This window comes from Schistocerca gregaria, chromosome 1 (genome assembly GCF_023897955.1).
Source record: "Schistocerca gregaria isolate iqSchGreg1 chromosome 1, iqSchGreg1.2, whole genome shotgun sequence".
Lineage (NCBI taxonomy): Eukaryota > Metazoa > Arthropoda > Insecta > Orthoptera > Acrididae > Schistocerca > Schistocerca gregaria.
Window position 1 is genome coordinate 1,038,863,086 of NC_064920.1, and position 20,871 is coordinate 1,038,883,956.

Sequence of the window (20,871 nt, forward strand, 5' to 3'; positions counted from 1 at the left end):
ACGATGGTAAAACCACAAAATTAATCAAAATGTCTCAATGACAGTCCAGAGAGGATATGTCCATAAACGAATAACAGCAATTCCCTCATCGGCAGCTCGAGAGGCGTCGCTGTATGTACAGGAAACAGGATAGAACTTGAGCATCTTGTGGAGTGGTTTCTCCATCCTCACCCAATAACAACCTTCCGATTGGTCTTTCAGGACTTCCAGATCGCCCACATCTATTCCAGCTGATGTCTGATAAGGAGACAAGGGGATGGAGTGGTGGCGGGATCTGTAGCTACCACGCACTCTGGAATGTACTTACTTCTGATTCACCTTCTCTCTCAACATGCTGATGTTGCTTTATTCAAGGCTACATGTCATGAAGCACACTACTCCTCCCCTTTAATTTTCCAGGTGGAGCTCACTGCCAAAGCACACTTCGCGCAAACTAAGTTGACACTCGGCGCGGCGGTTGATGGGAGCTACCGTAAAGGCATTTCCCATTTACAGCTGCTCCCATCAGCCTCCGCGTCGAGTATAATACTTTTGAATTCTGCCATTCTTTTCTCACATATTGTAATCACATGTCGCCATATATCTAGCAGGGGGATATAAACAAGGAAATAAAATTTTCAGTGGTTGTTTGTTGGTTTCAGATACCTAGTATTCACTCTCAAGGTTTCAGTAACGGCTACATCCACTCGATTTGTGTGCTTCGAGCTGAGCACCACTGGGGAATAATACTCTATGACATAGAGAAGGAGAAAGCAAAAGGTATGGTCATTAACAAAGCTATTTGCAAAAAGTTCGATTTTGGAGACAACTACAGTGGGTTGACATCATCTGCCCAGGGTTCAGACAGTAGTGGAGGTCTATTAGACCTCGGTCCAAGGTGCCATTCATACTAAGGAGGGGAGCAATGCACTAGTCGTCCAGACTGCTACAACATGCAGCTGTCTATTAACCTTTCTTTTCCAACTTGAAATTCTCATACTTCGTTTCTCGTAGATTAAATAGCAGGCAGTTGCTGACTGCAATGCGGTGCGGCCGAATTCTATTCCCGGACTTGCAGGGATTTCTCCTTGATGGTGGTATTGGACGGGACTACAGTCAGCCTCGTGAGACTAACGGATGAGATTCTTGGCAGAGTAATATCGATTTCAAGGTCAAGAAACCTGACAAATACCAGGGGAGCCGTGTGCTTACACGTGACCCTAGATACCGTATCCACTGACGTCACTGTCAGATGATGACTTGGCGTTCGGTCGGATCCGATTGGCCCTTCAGTGTCAGAAAGCGCAACTTTATTATTGTTGTTGTTGTTTCTGGGGAGCACGGGTGCTCAACAAAGAGGTTATCAGCGCCCTTGCAAAAATTTAAAGAAACGAGTATGTGTAGAAGGGCTAAAAATAGTGGCACGTACATACCTACATACGTACACTCACTCACTCCTACCTTACTTACGTTGATCCAAACAATCACTCCATATCACGCGCCGTAAAACAAAGGAGATATAGAGAAAGTTGCTATACCTGGAATGAAACGGAAGTAAAACGACGGAGGAGATACGGCACAGGTATATGTGACGGTCTGACCATTCAAAAAAGAAAAGAAAAAAAACCTCCTTCTGTGAGCCGGGCACCCTGTTAACACATTAAGGACACCTCTCTAAATTTTTCTGAAAGAATTTCGTCGCATTAGAGAACCTTATAACGCTAACCAAATTCATTTCACTGTCACTTAAAATACAGGGCAGAACTGCCGGAAAATCTGCAGCCGCCCCCTGCTCCGAAAATGAAACAGTCTAGTAAAATGTGGCCCACAGTGATCTGTACACCACAAGCACATTGAAGTGTCCTCACGGTGGAGGAAGAAGCTGTGCGTCAGAGGACTGTGTCAAGTAAGGACGACTTCATTCTGTATTCGTGGCTGAAAGGAGGTAGGCCATGGCCGCATAGTGGCCTTTAAGAGATGCACCTTATTACCTGTCAGTTCCAGCCACTCTACTCCCATCGATGCATGACTATATAACTCAACAGCGAGGTGACAGCATGTAGCGGAATGGCACACTGAAATAACGGAGGATCACGACACGCCTTCTTAGCTGTGACATCCACTCTTTCATTCTCCGCAATACCAATGCGCCCTGGTACCCAGCAGAAAGATACCTCCATCCGCAGCCGTTGTAATTGGAGGCGGGCGTCTTGGATATTCAAAATGGTTCAAATGGCTCTGAGCACTATGAGACCTAACTTTTAAGGTCATCAGTGCCCTAGAACGTAGAACTACTTAAACCTAACTAACCTAAGGACATCACACACATGCATGCCCGAGGCAGGATTCGAACGTGTGGCCGTAGTGGTCGCGCGCTTCCAGACTGTAACGCCTAGAACCGCTCGGCCATCCTGGATATTCTGGACTGCTGTATCTGCTGGGTACAAGCGTTGTAGAGAGTGAAGGGCTCTCGGAGAATGGGAACAGACAAGGAATTTTGTACTCGAAGTAGATCTCATCTGCTCCAGTGCCCACAAGATCGCATATAATTTTGCGTCGAGGACACTAAAATCTCGAGGCAGTCGGACCTTGAGGATACGATCAGGGGAAACAACAGAGCAAACAACGGGGGTCTCTCTGTTTCGATGCATTCGTAAACACAGCTGTAGAGTTGTGGTTCTCAGTTAAAATGTCATAAAATGGTATATTAAAAACATATGCAGGAGTACCACCTCTCCTGCACTGCACCAAATCCAAAATTACTCTTGGCCTCTGCAGTATCCATGGTGGCAGGTGGTTAATGATGATGATGCTGCTTGGTTTCAACTGCGTAGTTATGAACACTCATACAAATTCCCGACCCCGTGCTCGGGAAGCGAGAACGCGACCTCGAGACCACGAGCTGCGGACTGGCAGGTGGTTGAAAACCTGGATTTGGGGTTGTACGTGCCCCATGCAAGTGACGCTGGATCCCAAATGGCATGTTGCTCGTGGACTGTTGGAGAAAAAAGGAGTTCCAGGCGTAACTTTAGGTTACCTTTAATATGTTTATGACGGATGCTATAAGCTCAGCTCATGGACTGTCGGACGATGTACTTAAAGCGACATCGGATAACTTACGAATGGAGATGCATATTCAGAATCACGTCATTGCTTCCATCACCTGCTTCTTCCAGCTTTGAGACCGTTTGGCAAAGGGATGAAGGTTTGCTGGACCCTGGTTTCGCGAATCCAACGTCAGAACGCAGTGTTGATGCGAGACTCGCAATCAGTCGGGGATCAGCAACTGCGCTAATCCGCGCTGCCCGCGCGGATAACGGCCAGCGCCGCGAGACGTGCTAATCCACTTGGCGCGGCGATCAACGCCGTCGGGGGCCGGCGCAGGCCCGCCAGCCAGACAAAGGCAGCCTGCGTCACTCGTGGCGGCGCTGCGGCGGGGGCCCGAGATTAGTGTCGGAAGCGCGGCGCGGTGATTCGCCACGGGCGACGTGTTCCTTCCTGGCCGCAGCCTTCTCACTCCAGTGAGCACCGGCCGCGTCCGGCCAGGGGTGCCACAACCACAGCGGCCGCCGCTCTTCTTGCCGGCCGCAAAGCACCGTCACCGCCCCTCTTACCGGCACATCTGCGCGTCGTACCGGCCTCTAACCGAGTCGCACGAGAGCGTTCCTGACTGTCAATCAAAATGAGAGCGTGGTAAGTGCCGCAACTTGATTTACCAGAAATTTCGCTCAGTTGAAGAGGCGTCAAAATAAGCGAACTCTGTCTCGGCTTATTGTAAACATTTGACAGTTTCTGAAAAATCTAAGGGCAATGTTTTTTGAAGAATTTTGGAGGTAATGTATGTGCCTATTAGCGCATGACATCCTCCGACGAAATGGTGGCACAGTGGTTAGAGTTGTGGGATCTTAATTTTGTCCCCCGTGTTCGAAACCAGATTGTTACTGCTATTTTTGTTTTTCATTTATATACCCATGTCTGTAGAAGATTATTATACGAATCATTTCCAGCGTATATTAACATCACATTATCCTTATTCGTCTACTAATTGTATGCCAGATGAATGAATTTTGAAATAAATAATGAGAGAAATGTTTGAAATTGTTTTGGCTGAAATTCCACTTCTGAATCTTGATTCATAATCAATAACAAGCGCAGGTTTTCGGAAAAGTAATCTGTTATTCGGGGTTTCCCCCCGAAACTGTTTCCGACGCGCGAAATTGTCAACACTGTTAACGACGTTTCATCCCCGAGTGAGAGTCATACGAAGAAATGTCACTGTGTCAAACCTGCTTTCGCGCGGTGCTCTTGGTGTTTCGAGAAATCAGTGTTTCGAATGTTTCTACGATCGGTACCATCCAAAGGAAAATAACAGATCTGAATGAATATGAATAAAATATAAGAAATAATAATTGATCCGAGAATCAAATATTAGAAATTAAAAAGATTGTTAATTCCCTGCATACCAAACAAACATACACTATATGATCAAAAGTATCCGGACACCTGGCTGAATAGCCGGCCGCGGTGGTCTAGCGGTTCTAGGCGCTCAGCCCGGAACCGCGCGACCGCTACGGTCACAGGTTCGAATCCTGCCTCGGGCATGGATGTGTGTTATGTCCTTAGGTTAGTTAGGTTTAAGTAGTTCTAAGTTCTAGGGGACTGATGTCCACAGAAGTTAAGTCCCATAGTGCTCAGAACCATTTGAACCATTTTTGAACCTGGCTGAATATGACTTACAAATTCGTGGCGCCCTCCATCGGTAATGCTGGAATTCAATATAGTGTTGGCCCACTCTTTGCCTTGATGACAGTTTCCACTCTCGCAGGCATACGTTCAATAAGGTGCTGGAAGGTTTCTTGGGGAATGGCAACACGTTCTTCAATGGAGTGCTGCATTGAGGAGAGGTATCGATGTCGGTCGGTGAGGCCTGGCACGAAGTCGGAGTTCCATAAAATCGCAAAGCTGTTCTACAGGATTCAGGTCAGGACTCTGTGTAGGCCAGTCCATTACAGGGATGTTATTGTAGTGTAACCATTACGCCACAGGCCTGGCATAATGAACAGTATATTACATACCATTTTTGGAAGGTGACTCTCAACAGCCGTCAAGTAATGAATAAAATGCGTATTTGACCATTACCTGCAGAGAAGATCTTCAATACTGCTCTGTGTACACTTAGTATATTTGCCTCTAAAAGTCCTGTATCGTATATTGACATTCGTGACATGCTCTACACATTATTTAAGTTCAAATGGTTCAAATGGCTCTGAGCACTATGGGACTTAACACCTGAGGTCATGAATTCCCTAGAACCGCTAGGCCACGGCGGCCGGCATTATTTAAGTAATGACAAACATAATGTGGTGCCTTCTACCATTTTAACCGTTATCCGTGAAGATGGTCCATGACTGAAAAGGTTGATATTTGGGTATAAAAAAAAAAAGCAGTTGGTGGTCAAAAATGCATTTTATACATATATTATATAGTAAATGTATGACACTTACTGTCAAATCCGTTTGCAATTTTACAGTTCATATAACGCACTTGCACCTCTAATTTCATAGGAAACATTCGTGTAGTAACCTTCTAGAGACATGGGTAGATAAATGACAACAACAAAAATAAAATAAACAAAAACAATAATTTGGTTTCGCACACAGAACGCTAAATTAAAAAACGGCAACGCTAACCAATGAGCCACCATTTCGCTTGAGGATACCGTGCAGCAAAACTCACATAAACTACCTCGAAAATACCGCGAATACTTTGACCGTCGTTTTTTCTCAAAAACGGTCGGCTATCTATGAATAAGCCGAGATACATGTTCGCTTATTTCGACTCCTCTTCCACAGAGCGAAGTTTCTGGGATATCGGCTAGAGGCACTTGCCGTGTTCTCCCCGTCACCAGAGACGTCATGAGTAGCACGCAAGTATCAACTCCGACCGCTCGCTCACTCGTTACCGCATGATATGAAATGTGTCGGGTCCCACATTAGCCGACTTCTGCATCTAGATCCACACGATTTTTATGCAGTTCTCACCTAAATGTTTGGCAGGGGACACACAGGACAACTTCTGGCCTATTTACCGACTCTCTATGCAAAATGAACACCTATATTTTTCCGTGCGCGCTCTGGTTCTTTTATCACGTCGCTCATTTCTGCCCATGTACGTGAGAATTACCAAACTGTTTTGTCGTTTGTAGCAGAAATTTGGTGACTGAATTATCACTACAACGAATAGCGCCTTGGTCTTAATGGTTGCCAATCGAGTCTGCTTATCATATCCGTGACACGCTCCCCCCTGTTTCACAGTAAGAAAGAACGACCTGCGTTTCTCTGATGTTTGTCGATGTCCTCTCCTATAATATAAGGTTCTCATGCCGCACAGCATTTGTCTAAAAACACAACGAACAAGCATAGTGCGAGTAATCCGTTGTTGCATCTTCTACGTGTACTGCCAAATAAACGCAGCCTTGTCTTCCACTTCCCTTCAACATTTTTTATGCAATCGTTTCAATTCAAGTTGTTCGTAATTATAGTTTCCAGTTATTTAGTTGAATCGACAATCGTTAAATTTTGTAAACTGAAATTTACCGTAATTTTTTGTGCTCATGAGGAGAACCTCACGCTTATTATTGTCCAGCGTCAATTGACACTTTTCCACCATGCAGATGCCTTGCAATTCGTTTCGTTCTAACGTCTTTAGTAGACGGCAAACAACAGAATCATCAGCTGCTCATATTGTCTCTTAAACGGTTTGCAAAATTGATGAACAGTAGAGGAGCTGTACCGCTTACTTGGGAACTGCCATTTTTAACTTCTTTTTTTCCCTAGATGCGTTCCCGCCGATTAGTAAGAACTGTGACCTTTCTGAGAGAAAATCATGAATCTAGTCGCTCAGCTGACACGAAACTTCATAGGCAATCAATCTGATTAGTAGCAGCTTATGAGGAACCGTGTCAAAAGTCTTCCCGAAATCTACAAATATGTAGTCAAATTGAAATCTTATGTCTGTAGCACTAATTATTTCGTGTGAATAAAGAGGCTGTTGTGTTTCACAAGAACGATATTTTCTGTTTAAGTGACAATAGATCGTTTTCTTCTTAGCCGTCCTTATGTGACGAATGAAGACACACTCTGTATACAGACCAACGTACGCACGGTATCAGAACAGTTTATGCATCTGACTGTCAGTACACAGGCCAAGTACATTACCAAGCTGCGGTGTACAAGGCTACTCCGCAGGGTAGCCGCGCGGTCTCAGCACCTTGCCACTGTACACATGCGGCTCCCCCCTTCGGAGCTTCGAGTCCTCCCTCGGGCATGGGCGTGTGTGTTGTCCTTGCCGTAAGTTAAAGTTAGGTTAAGTAGTGTGTAAGCCTAGGGACCGATGACCTCGGCAGTTTGGTCCGATAGGAACTTAACAGCACCAAGGCTACTCACACCACTATTCGTAGACAGCGTAATCAAGAAGGCCACTCGAAACGATGCACTCCGTCTTCTTACGTGTTGAAGTTCATGTGGAAATCATCATAAACACATTGTCCAAACAGATCAATTAGACGACCTGGTACAACGTCTAGTAGCTGACTTGACATGAAACGTAGAAACTATTGCATTAAGACTGACGTTTCGTGGATAATAGGACTGTCATCGTCAAGCAGGCTGGTCTTGTTCTCAACATTTTGTCCGGGGTGATGCAGGACATACCGGCTACTGAATGCAGTCTCTGCACCTTATCGGGGACAGTGTGAAAACCATCATAAATTATACGCACATAACTGTCTAGTCCTTAGAGGAGAGTATGTCGTGCTGTTAGTTGTTACGGCCCTGATTGTGATCTCCTGGTTTGGCCTAATTTCTCTTCTTTTTACGGTTCTTCTGCAAGATGTATGATAATGCCACTCAGTCTCTGGTGTCGGTTCTCTAAACTTATCTAAAAGCAGTAAAAAGAATACAGTCTTTCTTTCCATAATATTTCACGATGTATTTAACATTTTCATATTCATTAAGACGACAGGTTTCTAATCTTTCTGTCCGTTTCAAAAATTCTTTGAGCTCGTCTTTGATTCTGACCGAGTAAAACTCCCATAAACCTCAACTGTACACAACAGTTCAGTCATATAAAAACTTCCGGTGAAATTTTACGTTTCTCCTCAAATATAGCTCTTTCATTTCACCCTCTACAACTGCCTGTTTAAATTAAGCCATGTTTTCGATGGGGCTGTAACTTTATGTAAAACTTTTATTTGCTATCGGTTAATTTCATTTTTACTATCATTCTCAGGTATTTTCGTACACATAGTCACACGTTCATACGAATGACCACGAGTAAGAATCTGGACAAATTGCAAATAAAAGTATCACAAAGTTAAAGGCTCATTGGAAATACGGCTTATTTACTCGGTATGTGATGTGGACCCCGTTATGAAAGAAACAATTGATTGTTTATCACTGTTGTGAAAGCATTGTGCCATTCTTAAGATTTTACTGAAATACCTAAATGCAGCTGCCACCGCTCACAGTATTCGATCACGTCACAACAGTGAGACGCGATAGGTCAAAGAACAGTCGGTAAAGAAACATCGGCCTTTACTTCCTTGAAGAACAATGGAGCTTTACTCTTTGGTTGTGAAGGGCATTGCTTCAGAGACAGTTATGTGCTACAGTTAGAGTATTTACCGACTGTAGGGGATCGTTGTTACCGGTAAATGCTGAATGACTCCTAAGAGGATCATTACCGCTTAGCGGATAGCAAGGTGGCCAAAAATTTTGTTCAGGAGGTAGGGGTCTTCTGAAAACGATGAGCAGTCCTTACGAACTCTTCAAAAAATATGTTGAGTACCTTTACAAAAAGTATTATGCCTCTTAAGGTCACGTGTCACTTGTTACAACATGGGCCTCTGCCCGCCTGCATGTCCTCATCCAGACAAAATTAATTACCACGGATAAGAGGAGCATTCGCTGTCGGTTTGATGATGCGCGCTGTAAACGATCAAGTAGAACACCTGTATATGCTGATACAACAAGCTTTTCTGCTAGTCATTTCGTAGTAATTTCAGGACGATCCTTACATCCCTCGCAGCTAGCTTCTGTAAGTACATTTCACAGCTACAGTACACACATGACAATGTTCATGTGACAATTTCGATTGCAGTCACTTAACACTGGTCCATCTGCTGGAAGACAACCATTAAACCAGTACCGACTCGTGACTCATGACTAGACGACACAAACTGGTAATTCCGAGTGGAAAGGGATATGCTATTTCAGCAGTGCGTTTTAATTTGTGCTTATTTTGGGAAGAACGCAAATGATGTTTATTGACAGTATTATGAATTTCGTTTGCAACAGCAACCAGCTGGATGTCATATCACTGTCTTTAGATAATATTACTATTATCTGAAGACCGGCTGTTGTGACAATGGAAGTCGGTAACACTGTGCTATACTTGTGATTATTCTTCTTGAACTACTTTTAAAAAAATGTAAGGGTGATAGATTTCTCCATTCCGACAGGGTTTCGGACTTTACGCATATGGTGGTGACGGAAAAATTTTAGGGCTGTCAACATCACGGTTGTGTTTATCCGGACGAGGAGTACAATTATTTCATTAACTCAAAATCAAGTTTCTCAGGACACTACACAGTGACGATGTTAATATGGCAATCACATTGGGAGATCGCTGATGCCATTCACAAATCCAGAGTATAATTTCAGGGATATGCACTTCTTTTAGAACTGCGGAAATAATCGCAACGTACAGCTATAGCACGTAACCACGTAATTAATCACAAATGTTATTGTAACGTATATGTAGTCGCTTAATGGACTTTCTACCTTCTGTGGACCATGTCTCAATAAGAACACCACAACTCGCGTTTAAAAGAATTGACAAGAGAACACAGTATCGAAGATGTATAGACATAAATATTATTGTAAAGATGGCAACTGAGTTCCATATCTGAGTAAAGTAACTAATCGAGTCATCGAAATCGATACACTGAAATTAATTACTATCTGTCATGGGCTAACGTGGATCATGAGCACAAGTACACGTGTGAGCAAAACTTACAGACGAAAGTAACTTTTTTTCCAGTTTCAACATTTCGTTGACACAGGGCCAGCAACTTTTTAATAGTTCATGAAGCCTTTACAAGCTGCAGTACTTATGTTTGATGACTCGTTTAGAACCAATCGGTTCATTCTCAAGCCTGGTCTACTAAGGCTGCAATGAAAGTGCCTGATCTTAATAACAAACATCAAAATAGCAATACATACTTTAGAAAGTGTTCCCAGATGAGTGTCATAATCAGCATGTGCCTACGTGGCAAGTCAGAATCAAAATCTAAATGCTTCTGATTCGCATCTAAAGTATCTTTCTCTGGTTAGAAACACTCATTCTCAAGGTTTTCTCATTGAAACTCACTGGCAGTTTACGGGTGTGTGTAGTATGCAGCATACTTGGTTAGTAGACCTTGCGAGTTCGGCGAAATCTCGTCGTCCGAGGGCCGGAGAAAGCTAATTGTCTAGCGTCGCCGGAATGTGTCAGCGAAAATTTTATCTACAACAAAAGTTTTCCCCGTCACGTGGTCTATTACCCATAGACGTTTGATGCAAAGATTTCGAAACACCCCGTAGATGTTGTTTTGCATTTTGTTTCCGTTTTAAGTGCTAATTAACAAGGAAGACTCCCTTATCCAACACATCTGACTTTTCACTGTCGAAGCAATTTTCATTTATTTCTGTTTTTATTTATGCACAGTGTAGATTTGCTTTTTTCAGGTGTTGTAAAACGTAAACAGCTTTAAACTTTTATATATCTGGTCTCTTTTGTAGTAAGACACGAGCAGGAAGCATATTCGGTCCTCACGTAATCTTTGAATGTCACGAAACGGGAGGAAAAGATAAAATAAAGTTTAAGAAAGACACAAAATATAGTCAAATGAAACTACATGGATCCAGAAGCCTTTTCCAGTCTCAAACATCCACACACACACACACACACACACACACACACACACACACACTCACTCTTGACGGCTAAATTGTATGAAAATTGTATGAAGGATCGGATTCGAAACCCAGCGGCGGTAAAAATTTTCATTCGACGTTTCTCTCTCTCTCTCTCTCTCTCTCTATTCTCGCTGCGAACACACACATATATATATAGATGTTCGCAGTGAGAATTGGTTATAGCTTCCGGTTTTAGGAGACTACGTATGACTGCCTCTTTACATGAGCAGTGTTTATCGTAACTCGCTTGCGACGTTGTTATCGGCTGATTTACCTATTAGCGTGTATCCTCTGTGGGGTACCACGAAACGCCGTCTCTGCATTTGTATCTGTAATCCATGTTTGTAAATTCTCTGCAAATAAAGTTTTATATCAAATCACTTTCAAATTGTTCCAACACATTTTCTGGCGCCAAAACCCGATAGCGAACCTGGGACCCGCAGTCGACTTTGATCATAAAGCGGAGCATGTAACAAGGGCTTTAGGGATGAATGAAAGAACTGTTTGCTTACAGCTTTCCGAGGAGGTACAGTTTACCTATTCAACAACTTAAACCAAGATTCCAGTGCGACCAATTCTACAGCACTGCCACAATATCAGGGCTCCCTGTAACCTGCGCGTAAACACCCGCCGAAAGCATTAGGAAGCCCCTCGTTGGGGTCAAACAGGTCAGTTTAGCAAACACGGAAGTATACCAACGAGGCTAGGAAAACGTAGCAGAGGATGCTGGAATAAATGCAATTTTACTACTGCTGGACCCTGTGAGGTTCATATTGAAGAGCTATATTGTAGGTGCGCTTCGAGCAAAGCGGAAAACGTCATGGAGTCGTTCATCCAACCGCAATAGATGCTGTGCATCACCGCGTGGTTTACGGTTTAAAATTCCGAGAGCGTACATTCCAACAAGAGCATTGCTGCGTTCTACCCACATGTCGCGAAAAGGCTGTGAACATAAAATCGCGGAGATCCAGTATTACACTGCTTCCCGCCCATCATTCGCAACTTGTACAGGGTGTCCATAAATTAACTTTAACCGGCCGCGGTGGTCTCGCGGTTCTAAGGGCGCAGTCCGGAACCGTGCGACTGCTACGGTCGCAGGTTCGAATCCTGCCTCGGGCATGCATGTGTGTGATGTCCTTAGGTTAGTTAGGTTTAAGTAGTTCTAAGTTCTAGGGGACTGATAACCACAGCAGTTGAGTCCCATAGTGCTCAGAGCCATTTGAATTAACTTTACAACTTAACTCTTTAATAACATAAATACTATAATAAATATTAACAAATGATTTCAACATGTGATAAGACAGCTCAAAGTGGGGTTTTACCTTCCAGGTGACGCAATTTCGATGCAAAATTTAACTTGAAAATCTGATACAATGTGGGCTCCACAGGAGAAAACTCAGTGTGTGACCTGGTTCATATAAACTTCATTCTGTGGGGTTTTTTAAAGGATCTCGTATACCGAACCAAGGTTAGAGACCCATACGGCTTAAAGGTACGTATTCGCAATGGAATGAACGTGTCACAGTGCAGATTTTGAATCGCACGTGACGGAAATGTAATTACGACTGGACATTATTCTTATCACGAAGGCTGAACACACTGATGTATATGAATGAGGAAACAGAAATTTATGAGTTATTTTATCACATGATTAAAACCATTCGTTAATCTATATGGTAGTTGTTGTGGTCTTCCGTCCTGAGACTGGTTTGATGCAGCTCTCCATGCTACTCTATCCTGTGCAAGCTTTTTCATCTCACAGTGCCTACTGCAACCTACATCCTTCTGAATCTGCTTGGTGTATTCATCTCTTTGTCTCCCTCTACGATTTTTACCCTCCACGATGCCCTCCAATACTAAATTTGTGATCCCTTGATGCCTCAGAACATGTCCTACCAACCGATCCCTCCTTCTAGTCAAGTTGTGCCACAAACTTATCTTCTCCCCAACACCTCCTAATTAGTTATGTGATCTACCTATCTAATCTTCAGCATTCTTCTGTAGCACCACATTTCGAAAACTTCTATTCTCTTCTTGTCCAAACTATTTATCGTCCAAGTTTCACTTCCAATTCGACTACATTCCATTACCCTCGTTTTGCTTTTGTTGATATTCATCTTATATCCTCCTTTCAAGACACTATCCGTTCCGTTCGTTCTACTGCTCTTCCAAGTCCTTTGCTGTCTCTGGCAGAATTAAAATGTCATCGGCAAACCTCAAGGTTTTTATTTCTTCTCCATGGATTTTAATACCTACTCCGAATTTCTCTTTTGTTTCCTTCACTGCTTGCTCTATATACAGATTGAATAACATCGTGGAGACGATACAAAACAGTCTCACTCCCTTCCCAACCACTGCTTCCCTTTCATGACCCTCAAATCTTATAACTGCCATTTGGTTTCTATACAAATTGTAAATAGCCTTTCGCTCCCTATATTTTACCCCTGCCACTTTCAGAATTTGAAACAGGGTATTCCAGTCAACATTGTCAAAAGCTTTCTCTACGTATACAAATGCTAGAAACGTAGGTTTGCCTTTCCTTAATCGAGCTTCTAAGATAAGTCGTAGGGTCAGTATTGCCGCACGTGTTCCAGTATTTCTACGGAATCCAAACTGATCTTCCCCGAGGTCGCCTTCTACTAGTTTTTCCTTTCGTCTGTAAAGAATTCGTGTTAGTATTTTGCAGCCGTGACTTATTAAACTGATAGTTCGGTAATTTTTACATCTGCTTTCTTTGGGATTGGTATTATTTTATTCTTCTTGAATTCTGAGGGTATTTCCCCTGTCTCATACATCTTGCTCACCAGATGGTAAAGTTTTGCCAGCACTGGCTCTCCCAGGGCCGTCAGTAGTTTTAATGGAATGTTGTCTACGCCCGGTGCCTTGTTTCGACTTATGTCTTTCAGTGCTCTGTTAAACTCTTCACGCAGTATCATATCTCCCATTTCATCTTCATCTACATCCTCTTCCATTTCCATAATATTGTCCTCAAGTACATCGCCCTTGTATAGACCCTCTATATACTCCTTCCACCTTTCTGCTTTCCCTTCTTTGCTTAGAACTGGGTTTCCACCTGAGCTCTTGATATTCATACAAGTGGCTCTCTTTTCTCCAAAGGCCTCTTTAATTCTCCTGTAGGCAGTATTTATCTTACCCCTAGTGAGATAAGCCTCTAAATCCTTACATTTGTCCTCTAGCCATGCCTGCTTAGCCATTTTGCACTTCCTGTCGATCTCATTTTTGAGACGTTTGTATTCCTTTTTGCCTGCTTCATTTACTGCATTTTTCTATTTTCTCATTTCATCAATTAAATGCAATATTTGTTCTGTTACCCAAGGATTTCTACTAGCCCTTGTCTTTTTACCTACTTGATCCTCTGCTGCCTTCACCACTTCATCCCTCAAAGCTACCCACTCTTCTTCTACTGTATTTCTTTCCCCCATTCCTGCCATTTGTTCCCTTACGCTCTCCGTGAAACTCTCTACAACCTCTGGTTCTTTTAGTATATCCAGGTCCCATCTCCTTAAATTCCCGCCTTTTTGCAGTTTCTTCAGTTTCAATCTACGGTTCATAACCGATATATCACAATATATCTGCCCCTGGAAAGTCTTACAATTTAAAACCTGGTTCCTAAATCTCTGTCTTAACATTATATAATCTATCTTAAATCTCCCAGTATCTCCAGGCTTCTTCCAAGTATGCAACCTTCTTTTATGATTATTGAACCAAGTGTTAGCAATGATTAAGTTGTGCTCTGTACAAAATTCTACCAGGCGGCTTCCTCTTTCATTTCTTAGCCCCAATCCAGATTCACTTACTACGTTTCCTTCTCTCCCTTTTCCTACTCTCGAATTCCAGTCACCCATGACTATTAAATTTTCGTCTCCCTTCAGTATCTGAATAATTTCTTTTATTTCATCGTACATTTCTTTAATTTCTACGTCATCTGCAGAGCTAGTTGGCATATAAACTTGTACTACTGTAGTAGGTGTGGGCTTCGTGTCTATCTTGGCCACAATAATGCGTTCTCTATGCTGTTTGTAGTAGCTTACCCGCATTCCTATTTTTTTTTATTCATTATTAAACCTACTCCTGCATTAAGCCTATTTGACTTTGTATTTATAACCCTGTATTCGCCTGACCAAAAGTCTTGTTTCTCCTGCCACCGAACTTCACTAATTCTCACTTTATCTAACTTTAACCTATCCATTTCCCTTTTTAAATTTTCTAACCTACCTGCCCGATTAAGTTATCTGACATTCCACGCTCCGATTCGTAGAACGCCGGTTTTCTTCTCCTGATAACGACGTCCTCTTAAGTAGTCCGATGGGGGACTAGTTACCTCCTGAATATTTTACCCAAGAGGACGCCATCATCATTAACCATACAGTAAAACTGCATGCCCTCGGGTAAAATTACGGTTGTAGTTTCCTCTTGCTTCCAACCGTTCGCAGTACCAGCACAGCATGACCTATGATACGGCTATCTGTATCGCTGAGGCACGCAAGCCTCCCCACCAACGGCAAGGTCCATGGTTCATGGGGACAGGCAATATCCCGACCGACTGACTCGCTCACTGGCGCCTCATCAAATGGTTCAAATGGCTCTGAGCACTATGGGACTTAACTTCTCAGGCCATCAGTCCCCTAGAACTTAGAACTACTTAAAGCTAACTAACCTAAGGACATCACACACACCCATGCCCGAGGCAGGATTCGAACCAGCGACCGTAGCGGTCACGCGGTTCCAGACTGTAGCGCCTAGAACCACTCGCCCACCCCGGCCGGCAAAAAAAAAGTGTTACGGAATAAAGTTTCTATGGAAATATCTCGACAAGAAGGAAAAAGTCGTGAGTAATAGTACCTCTATGCAAAGCAGCTGGCACTAGGCTCGTATCTAGTAAAGCTTTACAGGCGTTTAAGTATTAAGTTGTAAAGATAATTTATGGACACCCCGTACAGGAGGAGGGAGGGGGGGGGGGGGAGTGGTAGTGGCTTCTACATCCACATGGATATTCTACAAATCACATTCAAGTGCCTGGCAGAGGGTTCATCGAACCACCTTCACAATTCTTTATCATAACAGTCCCGTATAGCGTGCGGAAAGAATGAACAGACGAAGTACCTTCCGCCACGCACTATAACACGGCTTGCGGACTACGGACGAGGCTCCACGGCTGCTTTGAACCTATTGGCACAGGACTGTCAATCGGAGGCAGCTAGCGCGCGCCAGACCGTAGCGAAGGCAGAGTGCGAAAGAGCGGAGAGGGCCACGCACAGGTGTTGGTCCCGCGGGAGGGCTTTAGCGGGCGCGGTCTCCGTGTTGTTCCTGCTGCCGCGCCGCTGAGGTGCGCTGCGCCGCTGCGAGCACAGGCGGGCCGGTCCATTCGAGCGGCAACGTCCGGCCAGGGCTGCCACAGCGCCGCCTCCCTGCGGGCTGGGCTATCAAATACACACCCCATCAGCAGGTCCCCTAGCCACATCTTTACATCTTCTATATGTCCGCGGATATCGGTATGCGTACTACAGTCACGCGGTAAGACGCAGTCAATACCTTCGCTGCGCAGTGCCGATGGTACTGTTACCGACGGCTGTGTTGCTAAAGCGGAGTTATTGAACGCAGTTTCCCGAAATTCCTTCACTAGGGAAGACGAATGGGATATTCCAGAATTTGAAACACGAAGAGCTGCTAGCATGAGTTTCTTAGAAGTAGATACCTTATGGGTTGCGGAGCAACTCAAATCGCTTGATACGGGCAAGTCTTCAGGTCCAGATTGTATACCGATTAGGTTCCTTTCAGATTACGTTGATACAATAGCTCCCTACTTTTAGTAATCATATACAACCGCTCGCTCACCGATAGATCTGAACCACGGGGCACAATGAATCAGGTAGCATAATTTCAGTATAAGGTGGTAAATTATTTTTTCCTCTGTGGATATGTTGTCAGTACTGCTCTACCAATTGCCACTTGTTTTCTGCAAGATCTAGTTCCTGCCATTAGTGTTGTACTGGTGATATGTTAGTTTCGCGACAGTGAAGTAATTTTTGGGGCGTAGATAGATTGAATTTTGTTCAATCCTTTGTCACCAAATTTTAGAAAAAGCAAGTCTTTGTAACAATATCAATACTGAATTTTAATGATATAGATCTTCAAATATTAACAATGTTCATACATAACCTCACATGAGCTTTGTTTGAAACATGTACTGTTGGGGCACATTGAACCAAGCTCTTTTAATTGTCCAATACAAGCACTCTGTGCTTTGTTTCCTTAGCATGGGTAAAACGATGTGTAGGAATTTAAGGCTTTTAAATCACAGACGTTCAGCAGTCCTGTTTTATATTATCAGGTTTGAAGATGGTTCTTTCATACCGCCGGAGACGGACAGAGGTAAAACTGACCATTACGTTATGCAAGAAGCCGTACAGGATGTTCTTAATAAGGCCATGGCTGTTCACCAAGCAGCTGAATGTCATTTAATACCTTACCCAACTCTTCATTGATATGTTAAAGACATTAAATGTGGTTCCAGAGAAAGATTGACACCAAACTATGACAATCATAAGGTATTTTCTGTAGAGAAGGAGAAAGAATTAGGTAAAGGATGAAGCTTTTGTTCCAGATAGCAACAAACTTTATGTGCTCCCACGAGTTGCCACTGAATATTTCAAATTTGGAATCAGCTTCGAGTCCATTGATGTTCGGTAATTCCAAAATAAGTAACGTGATTGTGTACCTACAGATTTAATTACATGATACACACATGGAATATATGTAAACATTATGTTTAAAGTGTATTTACACTTACTTTGTATGCTAAATAGGTCCTTTCAATGAACCTGTTTAAGTGGTTCATTGTAACCCACATGTGCTGCACAATGAACCATTTACCAAATTTTCTTCAAAGGCTTGCAGCTAAAAAAAATTAATGACAATGCAATCATATAATGCCATTTGATACTTGAATGATTAAACTGTAACATCTATAAATCACAACCCTGTAATAAAATTATTGGATGAGTAACACGGAGAAATATTCGTTATGATTCAATGTGCCCCACTCTCTCCTACCTACAGATGGAAAAATTGCGCAGGTCGCACCAGTGTTTAAGAAGGGTAGTACGAGCAATCCATCGAACTACAGACCTATGTCACTGACGTCGGTTTGCAGTAGGGTTTTGGAGCATATATTGTATTCAAACATTATGAATCACCTCGAAGGGAACGATCTATTGATACGTAATAAGCATGGTTTCAGAAAACATCGTTCTTGTGCAACGCAGCTAGCTCTTTATTCACACGAAGTAATGACCGCTATCGACAGGGGATCTCAAGTTGATTCCGTATTTCTATATTTCCGGAAAGCTTTTGACACCGTTCCTCACAAGCTACTTCTAATCAAGCTGCGGGCCTATGGGGTATCGTCTCAGTTGTGCGACTGGATTCGTGATTTCCTGTCTGGAAGGTCGCAGTTCGTAGTAAAAGACAGCAAATCATCGAGTAAAACTGAAGTGATGTCAGGTGTTCCCCAGGGAAGCGTCCTGGGACCTCTGTTTTTCCTGATCTATATAAATGACTTGGGTGACAATCTGAGCAGTCATGGCTCCGATACTATGGGACTTAACTGCTGTGGTCATCAGTCCCCTAGAACTTAGAACTACTTAAACCTAACTAACCTAAGGACATCACACACATCCATGCCCGAGGCAGGATTCGAATCTGCGATCGTAGAGGTCGCGCGGTTCCAGACAGTAGCCTAGAACCGCTCGGCCACTTCGGCAGGCACGTGTGGCAAGATCAAGCCACTAGTGCTTATTTTCAACTGAGTAGCAGATCTGGTGTTGACCCGTGGGTACACAGCTGTTAGTCTATACTGACAGGTGTAGTCCACTTAGTGGTACAGTCACAACTGCGCTGGTGGAGGAAAGTAATGTACTACCACAAGCACTCCTTACTAACAGTTTGGCCAGCATGGGAACGCGTTGCAGAGCATGCGTTGCCGTTCAGCGTTATCACGCACCCTATTATGAACTACGGCTCTTCTTTTCTAAGGCCCAGAGGACATCATAAATCGCGGTGACGTCAGTGTAATTATTGTGTTTGAATAAAAATGTAATTTCTGTTGGTCCCATTGGATGATTTTATTATTATTATTATTATTATTATTATTATTATTATTATTATTATTGCCATCTTGTGAAAGTTACTTTCGTCCTTCAGTTTTGCAAAGTAGAGGATAATGTTTAACGTCTGATGATTTCTCCGTTGTTCTTGCTAGCAACACGCACAAGCGCCGCCCTAAGAAAATGAGATACTCCTTTATATTCTGCGCAGGGAATGATCTGAAAAACGCCTATCGCTAAGCGTCAACGGTGGTGTGCCATTTCTTAACGGCCGACTTACCGAAATTATGTCTATGTGTGCCCTTCTGCAAGGCTTGAAGGCATGAAGACTGTATTTACATTAACGGCGCCCAGACGCGATCATAGGTTATCGACGGAAACTTGACCACCGCTAAAAATCCTCCTTTATTGCCAAAACCGAAGTTAGACCTACTTGAATGACGAGATTAAGACATTAAGGATACTGATTGCTACATAAAATTCGTGACGTTTAATTTATGTAAATTGATCCTTTAAGCTAAAACGGATAAATATGCTAATGAGACAGGGTTCGTTAATACGCGCATAAGTAACGAGACGGTTTAGGTTTATGGGACCACCTAGTGTCGGTATTTTACAACCCTAAACTTGTCTCATGGCGACAGGTTATGCCCCTTCATCAAGTAAAGGGAAGCTTGATGTCTCTGGCTTGGTAAACTTTCGACATATCTTAGTATAGCTTCCTGTTCACGGCGACGGTAATATTTATACACAAGACATCTGGTTGGCGCAGGTCAAGTAAGATAAATGTGATCGTCTGCGACCTCTAACGTACATTTTAGAGATGTCAACGAATATAGGAAATACGAGCATAAATGTTTACACGCACAGTAAAACTAATGTTACAGTGAAATAGACGACCTGCCAACAGCACCTGCTGCAAAGTGTTTCCCGTGTTTTCTCTTTCTTTTTATGTAGATCTGACACGTGTTCTAATACTCACACTTACCCAAATAAATGTAGATGCAAATGAGCACTGCCAATGGAAATAACTATATAAGTCAGTAATAGGAAATAATAAATATTTTTTTTAGAACAGGAAAATAAACAATAAGTGAACTGTGTAACATGTGAGTCAATAAGCAAAGTTGTTAAAATAACAGAGATAGCCGGCCGGGGTGGCCGAGCGGTTCTAGGTGCTACAGTCTGGAACCGCGCGACCGCTACGGTCGCAGGTTCGAATCCTGCCTCGGGCATGGTTGTGTGTGATGTCCTTAGGTTAGTTAGGTTTAAATAGTTCTAAGTTCCAGGGGACTGATGACCTTAGAAGTTAAGTCCCACAGTGCTCAGAGCCATCTTTTTTTAACAGAGATAGTACAAACTGTTCACCTTCTCTTAGCAACAAATCAAACTGATAAGCTTGGTATGGATTTCCGATCACATAGTATAAATATTAATAGTAACGCCCAGCGTCCATATCAGTTAAATACTGATGATTGTTGACAACCATAATATCATAATCAACTAGAATTGATTATTAAATGGGAAATTTATTTTTACTTAGTGTATTAAGCGGTTTGCACACTGGCTTACTTGCATTAACATTTCGCTCATCGTAACACGGAAGTTTTACCTCATTTAATGAATCTGACATGCTGCTTAGATATGCTGTTCTTACCGGTAAGTAGAGGTTACACTGTGCTGAAGGTCTATTGGGAATAACTATAATTTAACAGAGTCATCAGTTGACACTGTAAATGGTAATACCA

The 20,871-nt window shown here is 43.0% G+C and overlaps 1 protein-coding gene across 3 annotated transcripts in view; it reads right to left on the minus strand.

The window, feature by feature from the left end:
* LOC126279690 (ras guanine nucleotide exchange factor P) overlaps positions 1-20,871 on the minus strand; it is a 564,449-nt gene that overhangs the window by 283,672 nt on the left and 259,906 nt on the right. The window lies entirely within an intron of this gene.